Source organism: Neodiprion fabricii, chromosome 1, assembly GCF_021155785.1.
Source record: "Neodiprion fabricii isolate iyNeoFabr1 chromosome 1, iyNeoFabr1.1, whole genome shotgun sequence".
In the NCBI taxonomy this organism is placed as follows: Eukaryota; Metazoa; Arthropoda; class Insecta; order Hymenoptera; family Diprionidae; genus Neodiprion; species Neodiprion fabricii.
The window spans coordinates 32,146,459-32,160,551 of record NC_060239.1 but is presented as its reverse complement, the minus strand read 5'-3'; the positions used below and the strand labels follow the sequence as shown (position 1 = coordinate 32,160,551).

General features: G+C 42.5%; 2 protein-coding genes across 5 annotated transcripts in view; one reads left to right on the top strand and one right to left on the bottom strand.

The window, feature by feature from the left end:
* Positions 1 to 14,093, bottom strand: part of LOC124174371 (neuropeptide CCHamide-1 receptor-like) — a 69,490-nt gene that overhangs the window by 29,345 nt on the left and 26,052 nt on the right. The window lies entirely within an intron of this gene.
* Positions 1,622 to 14,093, top strand: part of LOC124174372 (neuropeptide CCHamide-2 receptor-like) — a 113,509-nt gene continuing 101,037 nt past the window's right edge. The window contains exon 1 of the mRNA XM_046553463.1: positions 1,622 to 1,736. The gene's annotated coding sequence lies outside the window, so the exon portion shown is untranslated. The remainder of the gene's footprint in view (positions 1,737 to 14,093) is intronic.

Sequence of the window (14,093 nt, the reverse complement as noted above, 5' to 3'; positions counted from 1 at the left end):
GTTGCATTTTGCATCCATTTACCGGAAAGAATTTTCCTCAAAGCTACTTGCTGTTGCGAGTCTAGAAGTATGAGGCTGAAAATTGTTTTGCAATTTTATTCGCAATTTATTTAAAAAAAGCGTCACTTTCGTTCTATTTTCTTTTGCCTCGCTGTCGTTCCCGGCTTGATAAATCAACGCGAAGTTTTCAGCGTGCTTTTTGTGCGAAGTTGACGATTGTTTGACACGATTTCACTTCCCGATTTCACTCAACTCGATCAGTTCTTAAAGAGTTCTTTTTAGATCACGCGAGATAGAACGCAGGAATACATTTTGAATATTGCAGAGTGTTGCCGTGAACTGGTTTCGCCTTGCCAACGAGAGCTTATCACACATTGGATAAGTGAATTTATACCCACATTTATATCCAATCGCGGGATGAAAATCGAGCATTAAATTTAGGTTCAGATACGACAGCAGCGGAAACTTATCACTCGGCAATTAAATACCTCGTGGTTGAAACGTGTGTTTGCAGCACGTGTTTTACACGCCGATCGATGAAGCTTTATTTTTAGACGATCTTTGAAAATGGCGCAGCTAGCCGAAATAACCAACAATCACTGAACTGAAAGCTTTAGCCGAATACTTCGGTAACGTGGTGAAAAAAAATTGATCGTGCCGTGACTGCGGCTTTAAGCTTGTAGAAAATTGAGTTTCGATAGCGTGGCGTAATAGCTCCTGTTGGCGGTACCGGAATAGAATGACGGTTACGGTTACGGCGTGAAAGCTCAACTCGAACTTCGTCAGTCAGCCGGGAATTATTACACGAGTTATGATACCCGGGGCAAGTTTAAATTGAGCTCTGGCAGTTGCGTTCGCAATTCTGGAAGGGAGGATACGACGATGCGAATTTGTTTGCGTGCAAAATCGTTGTGTACAATTTGCTAGCACGGTATTAATTAATTTAGCACACGTTTTCCCCTCACCGTACAAGGGTCGAAATGAATTTCATTGAGGGACAATGCGCACGGTATTCGAAAAAATGTAAAATCTCAACGTGTAGCATAAAACAGCGTGGTTTAGGATACGATTCGTTTGAATTAATTGCGTGGGTGTTTGCTGTTAAAAAGAACCGCGGTTTAATCGCTGCTGAAATGAAAAAATTATAACAGGGAAAAGGAAAATTATAAACATGATAAAGTATAAAGTCATGGACGAACTTTGGATAAAATCCCGAACACGTGAAATGGAAAATACTTGATGGAGATTTGATCGTTTTATCATTACACGAATTTCATTTATATCGGCATGCATGTTGTACAACGTTTGTGTAAAAACGCGAACGCGCGGCAATGACCGATTAATTAGGCTGACTGTGCAACCATTTAATATTCATTAACGGAGTGTAAACGCCAAAACAACTCGTAATATGCATTATTATACACACTGGCGTAATTAAGATAAGTGGCGATAAAAATTATCACCTTGATCACACATGCATGGACGGGGTTTGTGAATATAATTTGCGATCAAATATGCATATCGGTTGTTCAAACAGTGACGGATGCACGCGTCTTGCAGCAAGACAATTATTACCTCTTTCATCTATCTCTCCATCTTTCAATTCTCATCTCGACAGGATTCAGCGACTCTAAAAATAAACAGGCTGAAAATTGTTCATCCGTTTTCTCCGCAGAGTAATAAAAAGCACGATAAAAATAGCACCGCCAAAGCTATTCGCCAGTAATACTCTTACGGTACGTATACATCATTTTTTAATACCGCGGGCTGGATGATTTATTGGACTCCTCTGATGAACGTCGGACAATGATAACAAGCGTAACGATGATACGTGACAAGCTTCGACGCGCTCCTCGATTCTTCGAGCTTGCAGCCGACTATAAAGCTCGCAAACTCACCAAACGGTTCGAGGAACGTGCTTCGGCAAGAATTTCCGCTTCCGGAAAGGCGGAAGTTTGACGGTGTTCTCGGAGTCCTGCCACAGACACGAACATCGGCGATATCCTGCGTTGGCAAAACTGCGGCAGGACGTATAAAACGCGCAGGAGAAATTGGAATTGAAATTGAAATAAGGAAATCCCTTGGATATACTCGCGTGCAGACTACAGTACGTAATTTTTCCCTTCTCAATTTCACAGTCAGAGGAAGATCTCGAGGATTAATGTCCGGTTCTCAGTCTCTCGAAAGCGGACAACAAAGATATCCGCCTGGCTATAAATAAAATCTGAATCTGCTCGCAGCAGGCTATTCTTTCGAGATGGGGATGACTTACCGCAAACCGTGGGAAGGAAATCACGCGAGATTTAATAAAGTCGGCTTCACGGCTTGTACATACATATCGTAAGCAGGCTTATCGAGGGTGTCGAGCCGTGATAAAAATCTGTCTTCAAGTCTTTCTTTTACGAAGTCCGCGGTGAAATCGTGGACGGAGGTTCGCTTCAGGCGCGTTAATTTTCAGCAATAATCGGGGGATACAGAGTTCCAAAATCGCCGAGGATCCTCTCGTAATTACCGGTGTATTTGAGTAATTACCGGAGCTACCGGATTGAGGGCTCGATACAGAACTGTAATAATCCCGGATCCCGTGCGTATAATCCTCGGCCGAAACCACAGCAGTTTCATTTATTTACAGGTGATAATTCACTCGAGCTGCGGAAGTGACGGGCTAATTTTACTGCTCAGGATCTTCGGGCTGCTGCGCGAGCTTTCGCTTTTCCGACGATACAACAATATGAGCTTTAGGTATATACGCTACCCGCTGTCTCATAACTCGAAATTATGTCGTCGGAATTTTAAACTTCGAGTAGGTATAACGTCAAGCCTGAATCAGTGGAAAGGCATTCAGCCACCTTCTCAAGGTTTGAGTAAAATTTCCTATTATTTCGTATCGTTTTAACAATTTTCTTACGTAACTCAAGCGTCCTGTCCGATACAAAGTGCAACGGTATAGATTCCGGTGATCGATATTAAATATTTGGCTGAAAATATACCCGCGAAATGAATATGTCCTGTCGCAAATACAAATCCATTATTTCAAAGCGTAGGAGGAATGGAATTCGATACGCGCACCTGCACTGCGGTTTCTATCGATAAATAATGTAGCTGGATTCTAGGTCGTTTCTCTATGGCAAACAAATAACAGAATTTCACGATTTTTACTCGACTATAAAATATTATTTTCTTATTTTTATTATATATTTACCATTGTAAGCTGCCCAAGAATGAGCTCAATTTTTTGTTGTACTGCGAGTCGAAGAGATGGAATGACGGAGTCCTTACGACGAAAGGGGCGGGATTCGAAAACGCCGGGTGGAAAAAGCCGCACCGAGGCTTGAATGGCTCGGGGGTAAATTATTCCACGCTTTCGATGGTATTCCTGCTAATCGACGAGGGTTGAATTACAACATGAATTTCTTTTACCGACGATAAATACCTGGTATACTCAATGCGGGATATACCTAATCACTTTCCCAATAATCCGAGATCGCTTCGGAATAGCGATTTTTTGCTCCCATTGCCGTTGATTTCCATGTGAATATATCCCCCTTTCAAATTTCATGCACCGTGGTGATAATTATTCGATACTAATTTTCAATTCAATTCTGCACTTCGAGGACCTCGGTTTATAATCGAGTTGGAAAATTTTTTCTTTAATCTGCAACAACGGTGCGTGGGTTGGAAATAAAAACAGTTGGTCAAAAGAAAACCCGCACGTCAGGATTTCGACGAGTTTCAAATGAAACTCGTCGCTGCAACGCGCATTGGAATTGAAGGAATGCCGGTGGTTGCGAAGGTAATCGAGCGAATGAATCCCAATGCCGCACGCACGGGTGGGAGTTTCATGTTTGACGAGATTCCAGGGTGTAGTGCGATTTGGCGAAACAAGCAAACTCAATGCGGTGGAATTACTCCGCCGTGCAGGGTCTCGTCAAGCTTTTTGAAAAGGAAGGAAAGAAAAAAGTATCGACACGTATCGCAAAATGGAAAATTACATTCAATTTCTGTCCGTCAGATTCGTCAGCAACTGAGAACCGCCGGGCAATTTACGCGTAACGAAGAAAACACGTGTCGTGTTATTCAAACTTTTGAACAGCCACATTGCACGGCTGCTAATGAAAGCTGGTTTTAATTTTAACCAGGGTGTTTGTAATATTAATTCTACTTTCTGCGATGCACGTGACGCCTTAAGCTTGGAACAGACACGTCGTACGGACTTGAATTTTACACGGTGTAATCCTTGATATCGCCTAGAGAGACTTTTCTAATTTGTTACAGTGGAAATTTGATACCCTTAATTAGCAACAGTGGTGAAGTCCATTGGCCGCGTACGTGCGAACGGTATAACGGATAACCGGGTGTTCCGTTAATGAAAATTTATCGTCAAATATTTGATCCGCTAAAGCGCTTCTGTCGTCGAACTGCGGCATTCGACGCTGTGCAAATGATCAATTATTGTCGTTGTTATACATGGAAAATGTTTTTAAACCCGTGAAATTAAGAATTAATACCTGTTAATTCCGCCGATAAAAGATCCACGACGTTCATTTTCGTACCGCTCTTATCCACCCCAATCTTTTATTGCTCGGCGCTCATCTGAGGTGAGTATTTTTGACCCGCTAAAAGAATTATAGGTGAATTTCTCGCTCGGCGGGTAGAAAAGCCTATTAAATAATTACGGGGGGTTAAAATCCAATTTAGCCGTAGGGCTCGCGACAGAGGTGATATAACGTGAGGAAAATCGCCCGTCTTGAGAAACTTTAACCTTCCCCGTGATAACCGGCGGTTCTGGTATCAAGTCCTCGATTGATATACGGCGGGATCGATCAAAGATCAGGTATCGAAATTCGGGTCTGATTTATTGCCTGGTTATAGGCAAGCACGTGTTTCAACAAAATTGTCATTATCGTACACGTAACGTGGTTCTGGGCTCTTATGACGTTGTAATTTATCAGCATGCCGGAAGACTATCAATCATAAATAATTAGATTCGGAGTTTCCTCGAAGGTCGCCGTGACCGATTTCTTCTGTGATATAAATTCTCCAACGTCTCGTTAAATATCGTTACGTCTGTGGTAAAATTTTTCCCGACGATGCTACACCGCAGCCAGCGTTCGACGTTGAAAATCGTCGGGAGTTCGCCGCGTCAGACATTAAGAAAACTTATAATTAGCGGTGAGTTAGTCAATTAAACAGGTAATACCTTTTATGATTACGTATTATAACTCACGAAAATTCGTTCATCCGATAAGAATGAGTTAAGAAGCGTGTAAGGATGAAATTAGCCCACCTCCGCGAAAGGTCGCCGCGTCTGTAGAGCGTCTCATCAATTTTTTCGATTCCCTAATTTGATAAAACATTCGAACGACTGTCCCGCCAATCAAGGTGAGATTAAATACGTGCTCGCGCAGTAAAACGAGTGAGTAAGTAAAAGTAAATTGTTTCAGCACTCGGAGGGCCGTGAAAGTTTACTTCTCTGATCACCTTCTTAACAGCTGCATCGCGATATTTCAACACCAGTTGGAACTTACACAAATGTATCTAATTTTAAGTGTACAGATTCGTCGATATTCGGACATCCGAAGGACAGTATTTTCACTTTTGACTTTAGCATTAAAAAAACGAAATTTATCTCCCATTTATATCGATTCGCGTCACCGACATTAATGCTTTTATGAACGTTAGTAGACCGAAAGTTTTCATCATCCCCTCGATATTCTTACGAGGGGAATAATCGTATTTCGCGTTATGCTAGAGCAACTAAAAATTAGATATGAATCACGCGTGAGACGTGTTATATATTGCGAAGGTGCACGCGCGGAGGAATTTTCGTGAGAGAAAAATATGCATATTACTTGTTATATTACTACTATTACGTGTATAGCTACGCGGGTCCAATTTGCATTTTTAACGACAATTCAGGGTTCGTATTATTTTCATTTCTTTCTTCCTCTCCGCCTTAGCGGCTCTAATTTGCCGGACTAAATACGTCCTCGCTAATTCAGCATTTACGAACCTTTTTTCCGCATCGCCGGCAGGTGATTAAGGAGCTGATTAGCACGCATAACGCCGTATCCCGATAGAGCATTAAAATTGAATTAGGAAGTCCGAAGCTCGGGGACCAAGTATTGGGCCCGAGAAGCGACGACATTTTGCTCTTCGGTCCCTCGGGAGTCTAGAAATCTAGGAATTCCCTTTGCGATTCGAGACGGCGATGAATTTTGTATGCTAGGAACCGCAAGACGTGTCTAGCCGCCTTGCTACGTGTTGCCTAGGCCATTGTCGACCTCCTCGTTTTCCCCGAAGACTCGTAGACTGGCAACGAGGGGGAAAATTTTAACTCAGAAATTCACTGTGCGTATGAGAAGTGATTAGTGCTTCTGCAGGCGAAACAGCTCGCGGTTTTTCAACATTTCAGGGGGTGAAGAACGCGGCCTTAACGATTGTATAAATCTTCAAGGCTGGCTGTTGGTTGGCTCGAAAACTCGATCATATTTAGGTCGACGATGCGTGGCAGTAAAGCTGACGACTGTACCGGGCATGGATATAGATCCGAGAATTTTTCGATTTTCACCAAGTAAATTAACGTCCGATCATCGTGGGAATTTGAAATAGCTTACAGAGCGGGTAAATATTTTAGGCGAGCATCCGACGTGGGATTTATAAAGTAGATTTGCGGATTTCCGAAGCGTCTGCTGTAAGCCGAACGGTCCATTCCGGAAGTCAGTTGTGTGTATACATATTTCGTTCAAAGTGGTTGCTACTTAAATAAGCTCGGCAACGTGAAGCCGGGCGAAATAGATCATCGCGATAAATTTCAACAGATCTCAATCTTGCCGTAGTAGATAAGATACTCGACGCCTGAGAAGAGCTCGGGGAAATTAACCGCGTATTAACTCTCTTTCGATTTTCAATAGCAAATAAACGTGGCTTCTTCGGCGAAGTGAATCTCTATGTTGTATGCATGTTTTGCAATTCCACTTCGCATTTCGTTTCGCAATCACGCAGCAGTGAAAGCGATCGATTCTCTTTTCTTACCCGGTTTCAAAGAGATTCCTGCAGACTTCTCCGAAGGCTCAAGGCTCAACGCTTCATCATCGGCATCTTAGAGTTTATTTTTCAGACAAGATGGTTGAAATTTTGAGAACAGTGGATTTCGAGAATGGGGACTACGCATATGCCAGTCGTATTTTGGGCTGCACCTAATTAGCTTGATAAAGATGCAGGTAGACACGCGAAATGGTTTCGGCTACGTCTTTACTCTAAGATGGAAATTAGAACCTCACTGAAATCTGATATCTAACATTGACGTCTAAGTCGGTTCTAGAAACAGGAGAAAGGCAGATTTCAAGCACGTCTACTAAACTTTGACTTGATAACACAGCTCTTAGCCTCGAGACGGTATTCTCGTTATTTGTATTTTTTTCTTCTTCAAGCTTCGCATGAATTATTATGCAACGTAAAGTCCTAACAATATGTCCTCCGTTTGCGGTTTCGTAACCTGTGATTGCAGAATCCGCTGCATCGATTCTCACCGTTACGTAATTCGTGGGGTAAATCGTGATGGAACTTTTGTGAAACGGAGTGATTTTGAGGAAGCTCGTAGGATACGCAATCAAAACGAGCTATCATGCGTGAAAATGAGGACGGTGATCGTTAAAGCGAATGTATCGCGTACTAGTTCGGCCGTTGTGCGAAGCATCTGTGCTTCTACGTAGATACGTGGAACTGGAAAATTTCTTCGCAATATCTCAGGGTGGAAATCTCGTTATCGGATGTCTGCTGCTTCGGGGTCGATTACACGCGGAAACGGATGAACGCGTCACCGTATTAGATTGACAACGAGTTGAAGAGGATATACGTATCGTCTAACCCTCGTTAGTCTCAATCTAGTCCCCGAAATTTGTCTGCAATGCAAATTTGCTAACCGCTGATTCCGCGGTTTGAATACACCGCGATTCAATATCTAGGTTCCTCTCTAAGGCGCCCGATCAGCATCGACGCGTTCAATCGTTTCATAGGAAATACAAAGCGAGCGAGAAGCCTCGTCGGTTCGTTTCGAAGTATTTCCGTCGCGTGACCGAGATAAACGCACCTCACGGACGATATGGAGAGAAAAATATTTCTCAGCTTTTATAAAAAGGAATTCGGTTCCCGCCCGCAGAGAATTTACTCCCATATTTTGGTCTGAAGGAGGGTCGTGCACGTGGATTCTAATCCGGCGACAAGGAAGGGGGGCCGGAGAGATGATAAGATCGACGATAAAGTGAGCGGTGGGAAATACAGTTCACGGATGGAAAAAGAGATCGAATTCTGGTAGGATCCCGTCATCCGCCCCGTGCTTACACCTCGGATAAGTCGATCGAGATTCATTCAGGGTCGGTGTTTGGGGAGGAGGTCGCAGGCTCTTCGCCGAGTCACAAGTCGACCATCTGATAGACCCTTTCATCACGTGCCAGAAATTTGGCACGCGGAAAATTAACCTCCGGTTTCTTCGACCCGATACTGTCTCCAGACGACAATGAGAATGAGATTCCGAGGGAAGATCAACCGGGTACGAAAATTGAATTCACAATACGGGAAATACGATTTAAGTCTTTGGACTTTCCGACTGCCGAAACTCGGTTTAATTATGAAAACCGAGTTTATCGCAGATCCGATGCTAAATGAGGACCATCTTCTGAGGGAGAGATTGTGTGCTGCGATTTCTTTGAAAGAATATTGGCCGAATGCCACGTGAAAGCTTATTGACAAGCACAACTTCTGTCACAGTTGGAACTGTACCTACACATGTAATATTCTAGCCCTCTGAGGCCCGAAGAGACGCGTCGTTTTTTACAACCAGTCCAATGATTGGCGGTACAGTTTGAGATAGGATAAAAAATATACGCTCTTGCGATGCATCCACGACGATTGAATCGTTCGAATGAAAATCTCGGCTTGCGAATAATTGAATAATTTTATTGTTATTACACTAATTTTTTTCTGCGGGGATTTACTCAGGGAAACATGAACAGTATGGGTATGGATTGTTTTTTATAATATCGAGCTGTGCTTTGGGCCGCGTCGATTGGAAAAGTATTTTTATCGTACTACAAACAATGAAAGCGACGACAACCGCGTTGGGCAGTTGTGTAGAAATGAAATACGCCTATGCGTTTGAAACGAGTCACTCGAAATTGGATGGTAGCGTGACGGAAGGTAGATAACGGCGAGCCTCGCTGTATTCCGTTCGCTCCGCGGCGCTTTTTTTCACCTGATACCTACGAATAAAGGTTCATTGCCCATCGTGTCTGCGAGCAGTTAGAGTGCCTGCCGGTTTCACCGATCGGAAACGAATCGACCCGTCGATCAGGTTTCGCTTATTTTTTCTCCGCTGGTGTTTTCTCAAGTTATTCGCAACCGCGATCGCTTTGCCGAACTTTGGCGTCATTCTTCGCGTGCGGGCGAAGAGAGTCATTCTCGTACTCACTCCCTTTTTACTACGAACCAACCGTTGCGGATATCGGTTTTCGGCATGCGAAGAATAGGCGCAGATTTTCAATTCGATATGTGTATATATATACAGGGTGTCTGATAAATTCAGGACCACAAATTCCCTGAGGATCCAGGTTTTTTCAAGCAATTTTTTTATTTTTACAGATGCATCGGAGAGATTAAACATCGCTAGTCGGCATGATGAAAAAAAAAACTTTGCTTGTTGGATAAATGCGTTGGATAAAATTCTTTATTCTTCGATGGTTAAAAAAGACAGTATCTATTCGTAACCTTCCTATCTACTTTGTCGATGGTTATTTTTATTATTAAAAAAATAATCCTTGAATTACTCCGAAATTCCGCGAGAATTACAGGATATTCTAGGAGAAAAAATAGATCCCTGAGAATTCAAGGGGTTCCAAGTTTTTCTAGGTAATAGACACCCTGATACAGTAAATTGTTCAGCCATGGCTTGTGATATTTTGGTACAGTTAACGGCGGTAACGAATTAGCCGTGATAAAAGCGATTAATTGAAAAATTGGTTTATTCTTCGGTGAGATAATGAATTAAACCGTGAGTTGAAAGGGTGGAGTTTGAGTGGAATATTTAATCGGATATTACATATTCAAGGCATGCCAAAGGCACGTCGAAAAAACGCGTACGAGGCGACATGTAATCGCGGTGAAAACGGATGATGAAAATTGGATTTTTTTTTTAAATTGTCACTCGTTGTTGCTTGATGAAATGATACCAGATATTTTTATTAATTTTTTTTTTTTTTTCGTATATTTGGAGAAAAAGAAAAATAACGGAACGCGTGAAAAACAACGAATGGTGGAGCTCTGTGTGCAACTAATGGTATAAAACAACGAATCATCCAGCTGACCTAGTTGTGATTTATGTGCGACACCGCGTTCTGAAGTGCACGATTATTTTTACAAGGGTTCTGTGCGGCTGGTTCTGAATATAATATGCTGCATTAGGAGGCTTATTCAGTACCTCCAGTACTCCTACTTTTGAACGTTCTATTTGAAAGAGCCTTGTTAAAATTAACCGAAATATTTTTCAGTCGCGGTATATCAAACTGTTTCGGCAACGTAGCGATGGAACAGTTCCAGTCAAAGTATCGTATCGCGCTAATTCCAGTCTCATTTCACTCGCAATGTAAAATCCTCTTCACGCCTTGAAACAGATCAGCTTTGTATTTCACGTATTGTCTACTGTCTCAAAATCATATTTGAGTATCATCCGTGTATTCCCTCGTCTTTGTAAACCTCAGTTGTCGTTTTGTTCTCTTTCGATGCAGATCGTATCGCTTCGTATCATTCGGAAGTAAAATATTTCTTATTGTTGTTTCATCGTCATCTAGTTAAATCATCATCCCGCTTCCTCGCTGTACTCATTTCTCACCGATCCGCGGATCCCACGTCAATAATCCAGATCTAGCCCTACCTCTCCAAACACAAACGAATATAATTAGTTTTAGTATCTAGCGGGCATCGTCTGCGCAACAACATGCAAATTGTTATCGCGTATGTGGACACTCGTGATTTAGTTTGCTATATGGTTATTTTGTGGATCTAACAGGGAACCTGAAAGTTTCCCATGAAACCCTTTTAACCCCTAAGGGTTAATTGCCTTCGACGATGTAGTCCTGGGCGTCATAGAGATGAATTTGCATAAAACCGCGTCCAGACCACGAATGTACCGATCTATTAACGCCGATAATTTTCTTGGGTTGCATTTAAATTCGATCCGACTAACCGACCGCAGACCCTTGCAGGACGAGTGCCTGAGATCAGTTGAAGCTCGTTACGCGCGGATTAGAAGGATCGAAAGACGATGGCCAATCGAATTGACATTCTCCAAGTCTCGTACGAAATTAATTGCGGTCGAGCGTTGATTCTACAGTCGATTAAACCTGTCTCCCTCTCCAGCCCCTCTCTTTCTCTCTCTCTCTCTCTCTCCGAAACGTCCCGTGTATCTATCTATTTATTTATTTATCTTTCTATCTATCCATCTATCTATAACCATCTGTCTATCATGAGCGGATGGACACGTTTTGCTAATTTGAACAAGGCTTACCCTGATCCGGATATGGATACGGATATGTCTAATTCAAACAATACCTACCGTATCGAAAGACGTATAAAGTAGAATAAAAAATTACCTCGACAGCAGACGTTCGATCTGGCGGAGATTAACCGATCGAGTAAAAGCGGATCTGAAAATTTTTGCATAACATCCAGTGAATTTGTCTTTGAATTTGCGGTGAAAAAAATCGAGCCGCAGAATGGTATTTTATTTTCTATTATTATCACGGTCCGAGGGGTTTTCTTTTTTAAATTGAAATTCGTCATTGGATGTACAAACAACTTCACCGACGATCAACGAAATTCAATATGCCTAATCAATTATCATTATTCGTATCTTTTACCGTAACCTCGCCCAGCTTTTAGCTAAAAAGCTTCACCGTGAACTCTTTATTCCATTCGCGAAGTTGAACGGGAATTTCGTTTCAAGGCTCCTCGATGATTTTGTTGGTATGACATATTTTCGGCTTGAAAAAGTGTCTAGCTTTCTCTGGAGAGCATAAATCCACCGCCTAGACTAGCTCCGGCAATTTTTCTTTAAAATCCACCCGCGAGAGTGAGAAAACTGTACAAAACCCGAGAAACACAACATCGCCAAGGGGAAAGATTTTGCGCGGTATCTTGTTTCCTATTATATTATACGTATCATTTTCATTCTTAGCACGTAATTTATTGTCCACGAAACAAGAATGCTGATGTGATTTCACGCACGGGAAACGGGCCTTTTCGACCACACAGTGAATTGTTATGAAAGAAAATGACGAAAGCCAGCGATGAGGTGGAGAAAAAAAGCGGGCTAGTTTGTCCCTTGGCTTTTTTCCCCCCTCATTGACTTGGGACTCGCGAGAAGAATAATATCCTCTCATTTCGACATAGATACACACTTATAGAGATGAATCGCCTATATATTATGCAGGAGAATAATAGAGCGGAAATTGTAGGCGCGAGGATCGGCGAGGATCGGTGGAACGCCAAACCAACTTCGGCGGTTGTGTAAGTGGCACTAATTGGAAGATTAGTATATTTACCGGAATCCACGAAACGGTCGCTTTCCACCACACCAACTGGGATAATGGAGTGCCGCAGAATCGGCGTGTTTGCTGTCACATTCAGAATCAACCCGTACAGCTTTCAGTCAATTACATGAGTAATGAACTCGCGCCCGCTGAATTTCCGAAAGGTGAAACGCGTTGATTGCTCACCTTTTCGACACGCATTTTTTTGAAGTAGAAGTTCCTGCACCGAGGCGGCGTTCAATTTTTTCCCCAGTCAATTCAAATTACGGAAAGTGACGCGTGCCTTCCTCTCCCGAAATGTCTACAGGTATTTTAAGAGAATAGAAAAAGAGGTAGGGGGAAAATTGATGCTTGAAAAATTGCAATCATTCGAATGGTGAAACGGGTCCGGGTAGAAGCGTCTGGTTCTGATGTATGAAAAACGTTGAAAACGCTCAGCATGGCGTAAAGTTTGGATGAAAAGCGATAAAAAGAAGCGATAAAACGCATTCGTTCAAGTAGCAGTCAAACCGACCCCGCGAGAACTGAAACATCGCACTTTTCACTCGGCTCTATTTTCCATCCCAGTTGGACTTGACTTATCTCTTGGACAAATTTTATCCCTACCCGGAGAAGCCCGCAAAGTGTCCTTGTGACTTTTGAAAGACCGCGCGACGCTGGAGGTGAAAAAATACCGTATCGTCGACTTCGCGAGACATTTCGAAAGAGCTGTGATCCTTTTCTAGTACGTCAATTATCTCGTCATCCTGACACATATTTTCACTTTGAAAGTGACACGAATAAGGTTTCAGAATGTCAGCTTCTACGGGAGAAAGTCTGGGCGTGAATCGGGAACACCATCATCATGAAAGCGATGTGTTTCAAGCGGGAATTTTCAGGCGTTCGAGGTAGCTGCCGTTCCGTACGAACTTCGATTTTCCCCGGAGATTTCGTCCGCATTGAAATTCCGCTTCGGTATCTCTTGTATTATATAATATGTTATGCGTACCAGAGTCGTTTTTCCGTCACTGTTTTCTTCGACAGTACGTGTATGTACAAGAAAAAGCAACGGCTGTTTCGTATTTCACACGCATCCCCTATCGCTGGTATACAAATAAGTGAATTTGGAAGAAAATTGTGTAGCGCAGAGACGAGACTCGCTGGACTAGACAGCGAACAGACGGAGGAATTCGGTACCCTTCCATTCCTTTTTTTTTGTCGGGATTCTCTTCGTCAAGATTTCGTATTTTTTTGAAACGAATTTTTTTCTCCCCTTCCGAAACGCGATTCATGGAGTAGGTAAAACCTTATCTCAAGCGAACAACGTAGACGTTCTAACATTTCACGCGAATTTGAATTCAGAATTGAAGATAATACAGCGAATTTTCACGTTTTATTATGTTGTTTATACATTCAAACGTCGCTTTACGATCGGAGAAAGACATTCAGATGTCGGCGTGAGGTGTCTTAAAACAGCGAGAAATTATTGTTATTTCCGGTCCTCCCCCACGAATTATGAGGCTCGAACGG